Source organism: Stegodyphus dumicola, chromosome X2, assembly GCF_044657685.1.
Source record: "Stegodyphus dumicola isolate Sdum_Otavi_A_Nest chromosome X2, ASM4465768v1".
In the NCBI taxonomy this organism is placed as follows: Eukaryota; Metazoa; Arthropoda; class Arachnida; order Araneae; family Eresidae; genus Stegodyphus; species Stegodyphus dumicola.
The window spans coordinates 67,817,271-67,835,283 of NC_140781.1; the positions used below are offsets into that span (position 1 = coordinate 67,817,271).

General features: G+C 33.6%; 1 protein-coding gene and 1 long non-coding RNA gene across 2 annotated transcripts in view; one reads left to right on the top strand and one right to left on the bottom strand.

Annotated features, from left to right (window-relative positions):
• The window catches only part of LOC146992771 (uncharacterized), an 87,488-nt gene that overhangs the window by 43,868 nt on the left and 25,607 nt on the right, over positions 1–18,013 (bottom strand). Inside the window, exon 2 of the long non-coding RNA XR_015038977.1 lies at positions 10,077–10,549. This is a non-coding gene — a long non-coding RNA (uncharacterized LOC146992771). The remainder of the gene's footprint in view (positions 1–10,076; positions 10,550–18,013) is intronic.
• Positions 1–18,013, top strand: part of LOC118191650 (glycerol-3-phosphate acyltransferase 1, mitochondrial-like) — a 112,911-nt gene that overhangs the window by 6,215 nt on the left and 88,683 nt on the right. The gene's annotated exons all lie outside the window — the stretch shown is intronic.

The following is an 18,013-nucleotide window of genomic DNA, read 5'->3' on the forward strand; positions in this document are numbered from 1 at the left end:
TTCGCGTATATATATTTTTAAGAGAAATATTATTATGAACATTTAAAAAGTGTTTATTAGATAATGCATTATATTAGATATGCATGATTACTTCTAATTACAGAAAGAATATTCTTTTATCTCATAAAAATCAATCAAAATTTCCAAGTGAAGTCTTGAATTAATTCCTAAGTATTGATTATAGACGAATTTTCATTTTTACAGATATTATTCCTATGCCAGTGAGTCATTCTTAAGCCATTGTAAAGTGATTTTTCTTCTTTATGAATTTAAACAGGAAAATGATCTGATTTTTTAACGCTATAGACAGTGTTGCAAATATTAATAAACACATCTGTAAATTCATTTTGTAAAATATTCTGGAAATTTCTAGATTTTGTAAATTATTCTGAATTTCTATATTGATTTCTCTTCACTACCATTTCCTATTCACTAGATAAAGCCGTTTCGTTAGTATTTCTATAATTATAATGAATCAGTAACTGAAAAGTAAATCCACATTTGATTAAAACCGGTTATATTATTTGCATTGGTATTTTTTTTTACTTGTTACATATTTATCTAATTTAAAACTAAACTAAACAATATTTTACTAGAATAAGAAATTCGCAAATATCTAACGAATTACCTTGCCTTTGTTTATGAATAGCAAATGCACACGCATGCATTAATATCGTTACGCCATTGCTTAATAGTAAAACCAGACCAGCGTTTACACACGAGTGCTTCTCACTATCATTTAAAAGTTTTAAATTACGTAATAGTCATAATTTGTAGGACTAGTTTCGAAGGTTTAAATATAGAACCTTCTTCGGCTGCAGGAGCGCTTTTGATTACTTTTGATAATTAGCACGTTTCCGTCTTAACCCGAAGGAATTTTCTAAGTAGTCCAAAAGATGAAGAATGTAACCATTAGTTACATTATAAGGAATTAAAGATATTCTTCCGGCGCGCTGCTGTGGTGCAACGATTAGCATACAAGGTCTGGGACAATAAGTATCCTGTGTTCGAGACTGGATGACGCAAGGAATCTTTTGTGTGTTTCGCTCTTCTGACACTCTTCCTACCGTCTACAGAAAACAAAAAGCAGGAAGCACAAAAGGTATTCTAAAGCTGTTAATTCAGCTAAATGTTTGACGATCGTACAGCCTTAATGAAAAAATTGTCAGAAAATGTACACATTCTGCACGAAATAACTTTCCGCGGTATTTCTCTCTGTAAACATATTTTGGGACACATAAAACGATTACAATTTCATAATCGCCTCCAAGCGCCTTAATTAACATTCACTCGAATTCTTCTTTACACATAAAATTGTTCTTTTTCTTTCCATTCATAATTACTTACATAAACACCATACTTTTCATCGTTTGTTTACTCTGTAAATGTACACAGGAAGACATACATACAAGGAAGAATACTTCGACCTAGAAAATTTCTGCTGAACATTCTGAGAAAATTTGATTAGCTTTTTATCACTGTGTAAGCAATAAAGTTTTGAGAAAATTAACAAAGCCTATTAATTTAACAATTGTTTTTTTGCAACGAAATATGCAAAACTTAAGCAGTTAGCTAAAATTTAATGCATTTTCTTCTCTCCCAACTTAATAAATTATTATCTTTCAAGCCTATTAACACTACACTGGGAACATTAAAACTCTTTTAGAATCAGCAATAAATAACCCTTTCTATCATATTTCTATTAACTGCAGTCATGTTAGACAGACGTATGATTACAACTACTCAGCAGTTTCGGTCGCTAACACGGAAAGTTGGTAGGCTTCTGGAAGAAATGTCAGAGTTGGTGAGCCTTCGTATAACATATAACCTCTTTTTCGTTGATAATTCAAGATTATTTCTAAATCACCAGTTCGAAAGTATATTTAATAATAACTGAACATTATTTATTGGCTTACTTTTCAAAACTAAAATCTGATTTTTGAAAGCCATATTTTCTAACGATCTTATACAGATATTAGGGTTTTTTTAAATGTGTAGTGCCCTCGCCGGGACTCGAACCATGAACCTCTCGAATACGCGTCGAGTGCGCTTCTAAGTACATCACGAAGGTGTGCGGGAAGGAGGGAAAAAATACCTTATATACTCCCCCTTTTAAAAGGCGACTGTAGGTTAGGGAACCCAATCGCCAAATCCTGGTGATGACGAATCATCGTCCACCACCTTTTAATTCGGGCACCACTGTAGAGTCATTAGGTTATTTTGATGCTGGAGACATGAAAACTGAGCAATGCCCTCGCCGGCACTCGAAAATCAGACCTCTCGAATATGCGCAGAGCGTGCTGATCACTACACCACGAAGGCATGCTAAGAAGGCGGAGACAGTGCTGAGAGTCAGACTGAACATTGACTGGACGACTGCTACGTCGATTGGACAACATCACAATGGTCGGGAAAAAATTTGAAGAACATTTCAAAAATATTAGGAAGGTTATTCATAAATTGAAGGAAGCCAGTCTAAAGATAAGTTCCGCAAAATCTAAATTGTTGAGACAGGAAGTGACTTACCTAGAACATGTCATCTCCGCCGAAAGTCTGAGCACGGACACAGAAAAGGTATCGGCAGTTAAAAATTTGAGACTTTGAAGACACAGTGAAAATGTCCATCAGTTGAGTAGTTTCCAGGGGCTTTGCACATACTAGAAGGAATTTGTGAAGGACTTCTGTTCCATGTCAAGACCCTTTCACGAACTGACAGAGAACAAGTAAACGTTCTTGTGGACAAACGAATATGGGGATGCATTTAACAAACTGAAAGTGTCTTAACATGTGCGAAAATCCTGCCGTATCCTCAGCTCGATAAACCTATTAACACCGATGTAAGTAATGAGAGCGGCGGTGCTGTTTTGTCCGGACAAGAAAACAAGTAAGAACGTGTCTTGGAGTACTGGAGCATGGAGCAAGTCTTTATATAACCTGGAAAGGAATTTCTGTGTTTACCCCCCCAAAAAAAAGAATTTCTCGCCAGCCATAGTTAAAGCCGTAAAACGATTCTACCATTACCACTATAGCAGAAAATTCGTGTTCGGAAAAAATCATGCATCGTTGATCTACCTCATTAATTTCAAGAATACTTTGTAGAGATATTAGGATTTTTGGAAGCAGGAAAGACGAAACATGAGCAACGCCTTCGCCGGGAATCGAACCTCTGGAACACGCGCCCAGCGTACAGACCACCACACCGCGAAGGCATGCTAAGAAGGCGTGAGAAATACCTTATAATTTAATGCCAAGTATCAAGATGGATACAGAGGACTCCAGAAATAGGACAACACTATCCGTGATCGGGAAGATTTATCACAAGGAAACGCTGACGCCTCTAGAAGTTCCTGACCAGAGAGCTGCCAGTATTGTTTCGGGTCGAAGCAAAGTAAAAGTTTTTTAATCCGGTGACACATCAAGTTGCAATTTCATCACCAGCCTGATCAAGACCCATTGAGTAACGAAGATGTCAGGGAGAATTAGCTCGAAGACTTTATCAAGGCTATCATTAGAACTCCGGCATAGACAAAACCCAAACACACCTTTACATCCGCAATCAGACGGCAGGGTAATGACGATTAAGCGAACCATCCTTAACACCCTGTCGCGGGTGGTTATGCCACATCTTACATATGGCTAGAACATTCACGTCAGTTATTTCATGACATGAAGGTCGATAATACGAGTTTTATTACTAAATAAAATTATCTGAAACCGATATCTCAATAGCTTGAAGAAGTCGCTTGAGAGTGAGGTCTGATTTCAACTGTCTTAATACAAGTCAACAGTTTAAATATCATGGTTTAGTTTATTACAACAAAGCTTTCTGCCTAAGGGAAGAGATGCCTTTATGGAGGAATTTCTTGAGGAAACTGGCTCGTATACACGTTACACATGGGGAAAAATCACGAAAATGCTCATGTAGCTCGTTGTTACCCTCAACTCGAACCTAGGTCGGAACTATCAGTGTTCAGTGATTTTACCGCTCGGCCGCTGGTGGGCCTGTGTAAATATCATTTTAGAATTAAAATTCAATTGAGAGCGGTACTCAGAGCTATTCTTTCTGTAACTGAAAAGCTGCAAATGTCAAGTCATAATTTTACAGAAGAAAGGAATATGTGAATATCTCTTCCTTCTGGAAGCAAAATATCTAATCAGAATTATTCACAGAAACTACTCTCATACAGTTAACTGTAAGGAGCAAAGGATAAAAAAACTGATTAATTTCCATTGATTTTAGCAAAAAGGAAATATGGAAAATATGGTGTACGTCGTTTAGACATGTAACACAATAATGTTTGCAGGAGGTGATTAGATTAAAAATTAAACTTGTAGAGACATTAGGTATTTTTTTTAAAGCAGATAAGATGAAAAATAGCAAACGCCTCCGCCGGGAATCGAACCACGGACCTCTGGAATACCGGCCCAGCGTGCAGAACCACTACACCACGAAGGAGGCTAGGAAAGCCGGAGAAATACCTTATAGACTTATTGAAATAGTTTATCCTCTTATATGGTAAAGATATCTTGGAAATATATTAATGTGTTTTCGCATTTTGATTTGTTTCATATTGTAATTATTCAATATCATTAATTAAGGACTTATTTCATAACAATGAGTACTCTGCCTCATTGTGCAAAACTTTTAAATTTACCCATATGTGGGACCCATCATTTCTGAACACGCCAGCGTTTAGCAACGGTCATCACAATTCTCATAATTTCAATTTCTTCTGTTAGCTATCGTTATTTCCTAATTGACAAAGTCAGTAGACTTATACCATTTACCTAGCGATTTATGTTAGCAGGTTCAATCATTACTTCTTAAGGTAGCTCATGAAAGAGAATTTAAATGTGTTAACGATAATGTAGAATGTAGAAGAAATGATTATAAATGGCTGAGTTTACTTTTGATTTTTCCAAATGCTGAGCAGAAACAAAATTGTAAACTGAAAACTAATTGGAGAATTCCCCTTTATTTCTTTCATCACACAATTAGCGCATAATTTCTGAGCTACCTGTTTTACTTTTGCTCTACCTAAATAGGTAAATAAGTAGCTCAGACACAAAATGGTTTTACTTCTACGCTATCTGTGTGCCAAAAGAGCAGTACTCCCAAAAAATTCCATTATTAGAAATATAAAAAGCATATTTCTTCATTGGATGCATTTCATTTGCAAGCCAGAAAATATCATAAGTTATCCAGTCAACAAAATGCTGAAAATCTTGAAAATAAAGCCATTTCTTTAGTTAATCCAATTATTATGTATTAGATAATAAATGGAATAATCAGAATTTATTTTATTTAATTCGTAGTTTAGCACAGTCTTTTCTTAGATGTAGAATCAAAATCAAATCAGAGATCTATCAGTTATATGCATCTTCTGGATCTTCATTGGTTTGTTATTTCCTGCTCAGCTTTCTTCACGTATCAAATAAAAGAAAAAAGCAATTATTCGAGGGGGGGGAATTTAGCGAAATAACGTTTAAGGAGTTATCAGATATTGATGTCAGTCCCTTTGAGATAAACGTAGATTCCCACGACCTTGGGGTCTCTAATTTGGCCAATATAACCAGTATTCTAAAAAAAGTGTGCCGTTACCAAGTGCTTTATCGATTTTTATTTCATCCAGATAAAAAAAAACAGAGATAAAAAGAAAACTTCAAAGCTATCTTCGTGATATTTTGAACTCAACAGATAATCCCCTCTTAATGATCTATCTTAATATAAGTTAATTAAACTTTAAAAAAAATTTTACATTCGAGCCTTTAGATATTCTATTTATATAGCTGTCTATACTGTTTTTATACAGGCTTTACTTGTATAACTATTATTTCACCCTGGCCTTTAGAGATAAAACTACTGCTGATTATCTATTGAGTTGCGAACTTTTACTTGGTGAACAAAACTCATTATTTGGGCCCATGCATTAAGGATAAGTAAACAATTTTATCATTAATAAGGACAACAAAAAATTACAGTACTTTTTAAAAGCTGTGCTCTTAGGCAGTCAACGATTATCACCGAAAAGCGTAGAAAAATGTCATCTTTCAAAATCAGAGTCGTAATAACCAATAATCCTAATATCAGTTTCAATATTCTAGTAAGCCTAGTACTAATTCAGAACAAAGGGCTTTATATATATATATATGTATCACTCATGGGCTGCAATAATAGAACAGCTCAAAAAGTGAAGTTTTTAAATAAACATGTTTAACGTTTCCTTTGATTTTAAAACGCGGAAGTCATACACTTAAGTGGTGCGTTAAATAACAAGCATTACCAGAAGTTTATACATAAATTATGTTAACAATAAAAATTATAAAATGTTATAAAATTCATATTTCATAATAAATTTTATTGAATTATATTATTGTCATTTTTTATACTATGCTGAACTACACTTAAAGTTCATAGCTTATAATAATTACACAAATTATGCATCTTTTTGATTCACATAACAGAGATTAGAAAATTTTGTTATTTTCAAAACACTGCAGTAAAGGCAAAATCTAAGATAGACCACAACAAGTGAGTTAAATCAGCAACACCGGCACAACTCAAGAAGGGTGATTATTATAGAACAGAATGCGTAATGCTTCGACCAAGTACCTAACGCAAATTGAGAAATTCCAATATTGCAGAAAATGTACCCGAGAAACCAAAGAATGCAACACAGACACTGCTGCCGATCTTTAGTGCGGTACTGAACCAAAACATATACTAGTGGTTGCCCTGCAAAGAAGAAGATTTTACAATGTTTAAGGAACGGTCATTATTAAAAATTCTTATCTTTTGATCTGTGCCAGTGTTGCAGCCCGTAAATAATATATTAAAGAAGAGAGCGAGGGACAAGTTAGCAATGCTTTCGCCGCAAACTACTATTAATTACTACGATTTAAAGCTCGGGACAATCATATATGATGTCAAAGTAATTCGCAATGCTGCAAACGCATACGACAGTTTTACATTTTCGTATTTTGAAGAAACTCCAGTTTATCTGTGAAATATATATTAACTTTTACACCTTCAAGAAAAGATGTCGGATATGATATATATTTCAAAGCTGAAGAAATTAAAATTATACACCTAATAAACCCTTGAAAAATATACTTAAATAGATATAACGAAAATAAAAAGTGATCGCATCCCAACCGAAACTTTGATTCAGTTTCCTGAAATTGTAAGCTTGCAAAATTGTTAACATTCGGTCTCTGCTAGCTTTGTAAGCAGAGACCTCCATTCATTACCATTATTCTAAGCATAGAAATTTGAATACTCAGTCTATATACTATGCATTTTTCGTGCAATTTTTATCTATATGAGAAATTACAATTAGAAATACCAGACCTAAGAATTGCATAAATATGTGCTTAGCCCAGGTTGCATAATATTTTAGTTTTTAACAGAATCCGAAAAAAATTAAAGTAAAATATATTCAATTAAATAAACTCAGACAAAATTTTAAAATGTAGGTTTCGAAATTATTCTGCGTTTCTCTTATCACGCAACATCTATAGAAAGTATATTAAATATCCCTAATCGCCTTCTCTTGAATTTTTCTCATGGCAGATTTAAGCATATACTAAAAATAGTAGCAGCTAAGAAAATTTTTCGAAATATTCCTGAGAGTTACAACGGGAAAAACATTAAGTCAATGGCTGAAAAAGTGAAGATTGGAGTAGATTCTTTCATTAAGGCAATGAATTCGAGGATTATCCCTCCCTCCATATTCCTTCCAAATGAAGCTAGGAAGAATAGGATAATAAATAAGGCAATAGCTGAAGAGGTGAGGATATGAGTCGACTCATTTCTCAAAGCAAAAAAACATGTGAGGATTATCCGCAATGTTCCTCTTAAAAGAATAGAAGAATGAGTAAGGCAATAGCTGAAGATATCTGGATGGGGTGGAGATTCATTAAGATTAAAGAAGTATGCGAGAGTAATACTTTTTAAATGAGGCTGGAAAAAGGTAATACAATAACTAATGCAGTAGTTGAAGAGGGGAGGACTGGATTCGGTTTATTTATTAAGACACAGCATACGGGGGCTATCTCTCAAAGAACAAGACGTAAGATATCCTGAAGGAAAGTGAATTTTGAGGAAACGCTAAATTTGAGGAAAACCAAGAAATTTTACCCAGAAATCTTTGGGAACAGATATCAGAACTAATTCTGTGCTTCGAACCTAAAGTCACTCGAATTTCTTCAAACTGGGTTGCATCATAAATACTCCTAGTCGGCCTGAAGAGGGGAGAAATAAGTTACTGTAAATTTTTTTAAACTGAAGAAAAATGTTTTCATACCCGACTGATGAGGAACATATTTTATGTATTTTTAGACTAATATAAATGGTTGGATTTTACTTTTCCCTTGACTTTTCTATAAGGACTAGGAGAATCAAATGTGCATTCTGAGTATATGAAAAGTATTGGTTTAATTCCACAATAAATATTAATAATTGACATATACAATAACCAAATCAGTCATATTTAAATATTTTCAAATTTTTAGGATTAATGTCTCTTTATGCATTGTTCAGAATAACGGTGCTTTAGTAATTACTCTTTATGTTTAATTGCTACATATATGTGACCAAATATTATATCATTTCTATGCAGCATTCTTAGGATTATTAACTCTTACATGACCCTTTTAAAATAAGTTGAAAAATAATTATTAAAAAATACCCTAGAATTAACTCTAAAAATTTAATAATTTTTCTGTCTGCAAAAATGAAAACTTGTATTTATGAAGATCGGAAACTGAAATAAAGAGACCGATATATTTGCAGCTTTGTAAGAGAATTAGCATTAAATTAATTAAATCCATTCAGACCATACATGTAAGGTTTTTAATGATTTTTTTGAAATAGCTAAGCCTAATTAGATCGTAATAGTTAAACAATAAATATTGCCTGAATACATATTTTTCTCGAATTCATAGTCATTAAACACGTTAAGAAATAAATTGCAAAGAGGCTGACAGAAATGAATTTCAAGATGTAAATTATCAATTGATAAAGTGTTCTTTCCTTTTCAAGAAAGAAATTTTCATGAGACTAATACTCAAGTAATATAACGTAAGAATATGACCGAGAGACGTTAAAAGTCAATGAAAAATTACAAATCCGAAAATTTAAGAAAAAACTCTTAACTTCACCTTACAGAGTTTGACTGGCTTTGGGAGACAAAACTAGCTTCAAACTCCTACAGACGTAAAACGAATTATCGCTGTGTCTGGAAATTAACTACAGAGACAACCTTTTCCCGTGGGCTATAGACATTAATTTTCTATTCATTTTGGCCATTTAAACAAATATTCAGTCAAGAAAGTAAACAGAAACGATGTAACAGGTTCTTTTACATCCCACTCCATTTTATTCAGCAAATTTTAAGTCTCTAAAGTGGTCCCAGCCCTGGGAAAAGATTCAACAAGACTTTTTATTAAACCAGACTTTTTGAACATAAATATGCTTCCCATGCTAACAAAATCTACTACCATAATATAATTAAAGTAACAGTCAGATTCAAATTTAAAAATGTAGATTACACAATTACATTTAAATCTAAGCTGACTCAGGAAACTCTTTGATAATATAGTAGTTTGCCCCCACTCACACACCCACTCATTTGCAACGTATTCTAAAAGAGAATCTTCATAACTTCGCTCACTGACGTTTGAAACGTTGGCTATAACTTGCAATTTCCCTAAGGCTTGTCAAAATAAAATTCGAAAGCAGTTTTTCAGAATTGAAATTTCAGAAACTGCTCTCCATGTATTGACTATCATATGCCTAGCCTCTAACAAAAATGTCAACTTAGTTACCTCTTTCGAAGTGTTCACATGTTCAGAAAAATCCTTTGTTTAACATCATCTTTCCTGTAACTGCATTTGAAAGCACCTTAGTATAAAGACTTAAGAGCAAAAGTTGTGTTTGCAGGAATAAACGCAGGATTGATACTTTTCAGAACGAGATCAAAGGGACGGACAGCACAGTAGTTATTTTAAGCTATTTTTTCGTTTTTCATTTCGCTGTTCCATTTCCAAAGAAAATGTATAAAAATACTACTTACCATTCGTAAGTTCTTCTTGTTATAACAAGTCAGAAGTGAATCCTTGACTCGCTCCAAAAATGGAGTTTTTCAGCTTTTTCTAATAACCAATGGTGTCTTCTTAATTGCTGCATCCAACTGCTTCTTAATAACTCCTCCTTAACAGCTCATCTTAATAGCTCGCTCCTTCAGTTTTTAAAACCCAATTGCTGTTTCATTTTTAAATATTCACGTGGATTCTGTCAAAGCTGTGTAAAATAGACCAGTCTCATCTGTATTTTAAGTTTTGTGTAGCTTTTATCATTTTAGCTACCGAAGTATAACTTCTTTTATCCAGTTATTAGTCGCATGATGATCTTCTTCATATTTCTTACTACGCAGTTTCCAAAGAACATTATTACTTCTCTCTTTTCGTTTTTTGAGTCATCCATTAATAGACAAAATACTCTCTTCTACCATTTTCGCAAAATGCATAGCTTTTATAGCCAAAAGACCTGTAAAAATAAGAATATGTTTTAGTCTCATAACATGAAAACATCCTAGAAAAAAAGTAGTATCTCTTGATTTCCCATCCTTTTTGCGTTTCCTTGAGACCCTTACCTTTTTTATTAGCTCTTCGTCAAATATAATTCTTTAAGTTAATAGAACAGTGTTGTTTGGAAAATTCCTAGTTTAAATGAAACTTTGCATTGCAGGCACTTATCAAAAGCGTCACATCTTTTAGCAATTTATCTTTTCCTTCCAGGTTTAAATCTTTTCCTTCCAGGTTAAAATCTTTTCCTTCCAGCTTTAAATCTTTTCCTTTCGGTATTTTCAACATATTACTAATTGCGTATTCAGCATATTAAATAATGCTTCTTTTAGTAATCTGTTCAAATACAAAATTCCCATTTTTAACATGCAGGAAGATTGCACTTTCTCTATTAGGTCGATATCCTACTTCATGGTTACAGTCAAACCCATTGCTTTCTTTATTGTTCAGTTTACAGCGACCCCTTCCTTTTCTATTCAAAGCTTAATAATGTACGATAAGAGAAGAAAACATTTGTTTAAACTCTGTCAGAACTTCCTATGAACGTAATGTGTTTATCCAACGGATTCTAAAAATGATAGGATGCAAAGGTTACCTGTTAGCTGGCTCTCGAGAAGGAATAACATCCTAGAATATCCATCATATATGATTGTCCCGAGTTAATATGGAAGTAATAAGCGTCTAGTTTTATTGAACAGTGAGTTTTATAAGTAATGATTACCGTATATACAGAGAGAGAGACAGAAAGAGAGAAAGATTTGTATTTAGGAATTTCATCGTAACAACTGGGTTTTTTCTGGGTACAGACCAATTAATGCTAGGACTGGATCGGAAAAATTTTACAGTCGATCTACTATAGAACGTTAGGAATCTATTTTCATAAAATGCTTATTATAAAGTGTTATTAAGAAGTCTTATGAACTACTCTTTTAGTGATTAATTTGTTAGGTTTTACATTATTTTGCTAGTCATTTTTGTTTTAAAACAAGCCTTTCCTGTACGCTGTCATTTTCCCACTTACATTTTCCTACCAGAATGAGTTTTTATTTTAACTGTTTCTGCGAATTGGGTAGAAACTAGTATTTAAGCTGAGGTTGGAGTTACTTCAGTAGAAAAGCGTGTTCTACCTTTCAGCCACGTTGTTGCTAATAGGTTAAAGCTTGCTATTCCACGGCCATATTTATTACTTGCTTGTTAGCTTACGCGGTTGATTCTTAGTTATGCGCCAACAAGACTGATTCTGTGCAGCTTCGGCTGATTATATATATTTCATTGGTCAGTTTTATATTTTCTATTTTGAGTTAAGCCCCAAGCGGGAGCTTCTTGTACGCCCAAAAGAGCCAAACTGTTAATCCATTTTTGAGTTAGAATAAGAGGGTATTATAACACTACTTTGGAGTTGTTACTTACGCAACAAGAACTCAACGAATAGTCGCTACATAGTTCTTCAGTATTCTAAGAACTCTATTTTAGCTAGAATATTACAAATTTAAGCTGCACTGAGAAGCACAACTGTATAACAGCAAATGTGAATGAAAGATTTTTAAAACGTCCTTAATGAAAACCATATCATTATTTACCATTACCTTTTGAAAGCAAAAATACCGCTTAGAAATGTTAATTAAAATATTCATATAAAGCAAGAAAATTCATTTTTTCTGTCCCCAAGATGCTCAGATGTTTTTTATGTGTACTATATACGCTAAAGTAAAACTAATTCATTTCGTATATTTGCATATTATGTTATCTGTGTAATACCAAAATAAGCTCACCCGGGAAGTATTTAACATAGAAACTAAAAGATCTGTGGATTCAGAAAGCGCGTTTTTCAGAATTCGTCTGATCAACTTCAATTTTTAACAGTGTGTCAGGATTTTAAATTTTACTTTCGTTATGACAATGATGTTTGAGTGTAGAGATTTGTTATACCACTAGAGTACACACAGGGATATACTCTCCGAATTAAAGGCCGGCTGGGGAGATCCAATTGATAAAATATGAATTATGCCAAATTATCGTCTACTGCAGTTTAGCTCGAGCTCTACTGTAAAGGATAGATTTTTCTCGGAACCAGGAGGCGTGAAAAATGAAATATGCCCTTGCCGAGACTCAAAGCCAGTTACTACCTGGACGTGCTAATCTTTGTGCCACAAAAGCGTGCATGGGGGGCGGATACTATAATTTCTTACAACTCTACCTGTTAAATATAGATATGCGCACTGCTTAACAGTGCCTACTCCAAAACGAATTGCTTTTCTGTAAGCCGCAAGAATCTGTCTTTAAATACGAAATCATTTTATTCAGCGATAAATCAGAATAATTAAAAACATAAGTGATAGTAAATATCCATTCGAGAACGCATGCGACGCAATTCGATTATCTTTCCGATTGAACGACCTTATAGGTATTTTTAGAAATAAAGACTTTGATCAGACATGTGCGGAGAAAAATCACCCTTTGTGCTTGCTTGAAAGAATATTCCTTTCCTGCTGCTATCTAAATTCCACTTATACGTTTTTGATTTCATCATTTGTTCGTTTTCCATTTACTTGTTGATATTAACTTGATTTATGATCACTCAGTTAGTTGTTTGAGCTGAATGATTTAATGGTCATTCTTTTATTGCTTTAAAAGTGCAAACGATAATAAGTCTACATTTATATTTATTGAAATTAGGATTTTACTTGCTATTTTTATTTATCTTTTTTTTTTTTCCTGTTATGTGAGCATTGCGGTGTCTATGAAAATCTCTTAATACACAAATTAGGGTTAAACATATTATGTTACAATCGCGGAGTGATTTTAAATTACTGCCACCATGTTTAAAATTAAAGTATCCAATTTTGATCTGTATGTGAGACATTAAATGTGTATCAATACAAACTAAAAAACATAATTCTAATACGCAATTCACAATTCGCTAGAATGGCAGCCCAATGGTTAAGTCATGAACCAAACTAGTTCTGTACTACGTACCTTTCTTCAATAGCAAACATTTTCCACTACAGAACGCTGATATATTCTTTCATTCATTTTACAGTATCAGTGATTTGAGTTACTAAATTTCGAGCATTTAAGATTTTTAGGTGAGCAAACTGTAATTAAAAATGCTTTTTTTTTTTTTTTTTTTTTTTTTTTTTGAGAAAAGGGGGTTGTATTTTAGTTTACTTTTCTCGTGATAATAAATTGTCTTTTAAACACGTCTCTTCTATGAAAACTTAACGGAATGGCTCTTTTTCGATGGTAATTTAACACTTTGACAAATGTTCAAAATTCCTTTGTAGTCTTCTACAGATTCCGTTTAGCTTTTCAAAATAATAATTTTGAAATTATTCCTCAAAGCTAGCATTTTTTTCAAATAATTTTTCTTTGTTGAATAACTTAATTTAAGTCTAAAAAAACTGATTAAAACTTCAATGATTCTTGTAATTTAAGATTTCTGCATTGAGAAACGCCAAGCTGTAAAGATAAACACTGACGGGTCTTTTAATTATTTTCGAGTGCTATGAAATTTACAGAATACGTCTGTATATGTTTTTCATGCAACTTCTGAGAGCAATTCTAAGATCATTTTTGCCTTCACTGCAAGTATTCTGAATTTCTCTTTTAAATGGAAAATCTGCTTTATAAAACACTGTAGCTCTTTTGGATCTGTATGTGTAGGAGTACTTAGATATGTGTGGTTAAACTAACCATTTTAATTTAATTTCCTTTTTAATGCTAGGAAATATTTCCAACTTCTCATTTTTAATCCTTACAAGATTTCTGCATATTTCAGAAGTGCCTTTAGAACTCAGTGAATTGTTATATTCAATTCAAATCACTTAGCTCCAGAACTGTAGCTAGGGTTTTGGGCTCCCGAGGGTAAGCGCAGATCTTGCGCCCCTCCTCTTTCCCAAGAGTGTAAACATTTCATTCTAAAATTTCGTAACATTAGTTTGGTGTCCCCTGGATGCTGCGCCCGGGGACTAATGCTTCCCCTTACCGCTCTCTAGCTGCACACCTGCCTTTCAGAAATCCTCTATCCTTGCAGAAAATTTGCTGCAACATAGCATATTAAATGAGGTTTTTTTTTTTTTTTTTTTTTTTTTTTTTTTCCAACCTAATGAGAATATTTACGATTAGATTAAAATTTCTGGATGTTTTTGTGATTGAGAATACTCTACTGTCTTACAACTTGAAGTATCGAAAATTAGCGAGACTTTCTGCAAATGATAAGAAAGAATCCTAACAAGTTGCTTAAAAATTTTGACGTTTGAAAAATTCAACTCCTTGCAAAATATTCACTTCTTTTTCTTTTAATTATTGGACTTAATTTCTGGAAACATTTAACTAGATTTTAACAGTCTATCATAATAGAATATGACAGGATACATTTTATGCGCTGCATGTTTTAATATTTTACGTATTTCAAACATGCATTGTGCATACACGAGTGGTGATTAGGAAGGGGCACGGTGTCAGGACCCATGGGGACCCATTACTAAGATATGCCCATGTTTTTTATCACATTTTTAGAAAACAGTCAATGCATAAGGATAACTTTTAAATTCACCCTTTAAATAAATACAAAATTTTGAAGCATAAATCTTTATTAGCTCAGTACATCCCCTTTTGTGATGTATTACATTTTACTTTAAAAACATAAAAATGGTAATTTTTTAAAAAACGAAGCAGTTTAATATTTAAATAATGAAGGTTTTATAAATATTTAAAAAACATTATTAATTTCAAGGATCATACATAATATTTTAGTAGACTATTGAAATAAATTGTATCATTAATGAACGGTCTATTAAAAACATTCATAATACAATAATTATTGTTTATTTGTTTATAATAATTATGTATTAATTTGTCGAAAAATTAGGTTATTTTAAGCAGGAGATGTGAAAAGTACGCAATGATATCTCCGAGACTCGAACCTGGACTTCTCGAATACGCACCGAATGTGCTACCTTTACACCACGAAGGCATCCAGAAAGGAGGGAGAAAATACCTTATATGCTCGCCTTTTTAAAGGGTGACTGGAGATTGAGGACCCATTCGCGAAATCCTGGTGGTGAAGAATTATTATCCACCACATTTTAGTTCGGGCGCCACTGTAGAGACATTAGTTTATTTTAAGCAGGAGGTGTGAAAAATGAGCAGTGCTCTCCCTGGGACTGGAACATGGACCTCTCTACTACGTTACACCACGTTGCCACACCACGTTCTCTATTACCGTTACACCACGAAAGCATGGAGAAACTAGGCCCGCCAGCGGCTGAGCGGTTAAGTCGCTGAACACTGAAAGTTCCGTCCAAGGTTCTAATCCCACGAATGGACTGGCTGCCTGGGCGTTTTCGTGGTTTTCCCCATGTGTAACGTTTATACGAGCCATTTCCCTTAAAAATTCCTCCACAAAAGCATCCATCCGGATAGGCGGATAGCCCTGGAGGCTTTGCAGTAATCTCAAAAAGCCTTATAAAATATTTAACAGCTTTTCGAGATGCAGTAACAAAATCAATGGATGATGCATAGTTTTTTCGTCTGCGTCAGGAATAGTTATACGTTCTCTGAAAAGTTTATTTTTTGCCTCCTCTTGTGTATTGTACAAACCGTATATTAATATTATAACTTGCTCTTAGACACGTTACTGCAATCATTAAATGATTTTTATTTGTATGGAAGAAGATTTATATCAAATCTTTTTTTCTTTTTCGAAACAAGATCGGGCAGCCTTGTTCTCTTCTTGTAAATTACTACCTAATTCGCAGGAGACATTGAATGTATAAGACAGACAGGACCAAACTGCGGCTCGTGACACACATGTGGCTTTCAGCTCTTTATTTTTAAAATACAGTTGCTTTTGGTTCAGAACATATGCATGAACTGCTTCTTTATCCATTGGTAATTTAATTTCTTATATTACTTTATTATGTGTGTAATAATTTAATCGATTTCAAAATGTTCTTCGTCAACTAATCGTTAGAGTAGGAAACAAATTAGCAAATCAAATAATTCGGCTTCAGTGAATTATTCTGTAAGGACTACGTTAATTTTAGAGCAGATTATAACTATAGGGACAGCACAGAAGACAAATGTGAAGATCATTTAAAAAATCATATATTTTGTTTTTCTTCTCAAGTTTTTTTTTTTTTTTTTTTTTTAATTCAGGCAGTTTCTCCTTGAAATTCTCCTAGTCCTCCTGCTTCCCAATAACCGCAATTTAGTTTCTCAGAATAGTTACTATTCTTTGTAAGGTATTGCTTCTTCTCACTCATCGAATGGCTTAAACTTACGCTGAAGAAACCTCTTTCAAAGACTCCTTCGTATCCTAGGCAGAGATCATCGTTTACTTCATCTTATGATTGATTGTACATGCCAAAATGTTTGGTGTCGTAGATGGGATTATCTTCATTAGATTAACCATCATCTAAAATCTGTTCGAAAGTAACTGAATTATGTTTCGTCAGATTGTTCGACACATATGTCTTTTACCTTTTATCAACATAAATTTGTTTCAATAAAGTCCCGTCAAGTGGTAAGGAAACCATTGAGAAAAAGTAGTTTTTTCTACAAAGCATTTTTAAAAATATGATATAACGATGTTAGTGATATGACTGTAGCTTGAGATATTTCCTCACATGCTACTCGACGATCTTCTTCCTTACTAGCACATTTGCAAGCATCAAATTTCCATAAAGGGTAGCTCAATGGAAGACTGAAGTAGGATTTATTGATGCTTGATTCGCTATAAACTTCACGCAATTCACTATAAAATTCATTTGAAGTTTTGCCAGGTAAATTTTCAGTTTTGAAATGCGATATTTGATTTCCTATTGTCATACTAAATTAGGCATCGACAAAGTATATTCTAAGCACTTTTCCCTTCAAAATGCTCTAAAGACGTTAACTGGACACTCTCCTGCATCTACAAAACTAATAACTCTATAAGTGGCACCCGAACTATAAGGCAGTGGACAATATTTCGCCACCACCAAGAATTGGCGATTAGGTCCTCTAATCCCCAGACTCTATTTAAAATAGGAAGGCGTATATATGGTATTTTCTCCCTCCTTTCCATATACCGTCGGGGGTGTAATTGGAAGTATACTCGACGCGCATTCGAGAAGGCCAAGATTAGAGTTATGGCAAGGCCATTTCACATTTCTCACGTATCCTGCTTCAAAATAACCTAATGACTCTGTATTCCTTTTTCCTCCAGTATTCCTTTTTCCTATTTATCCCACATTAAATTTTATAGGATCATTAGTTGGTAGTTCTTTCATACGTTTTGAAACCGAGTGAACTGCAGAATAATATTAGTAAGATTTTCATCCGACCAACAACACAGACGTGCCCAGTATTTTATACTAAATTTTAGATAATATATCGGAAAATATCCATGGTTAGCAAAAGCTCGATTCAGATGTCTATTTGA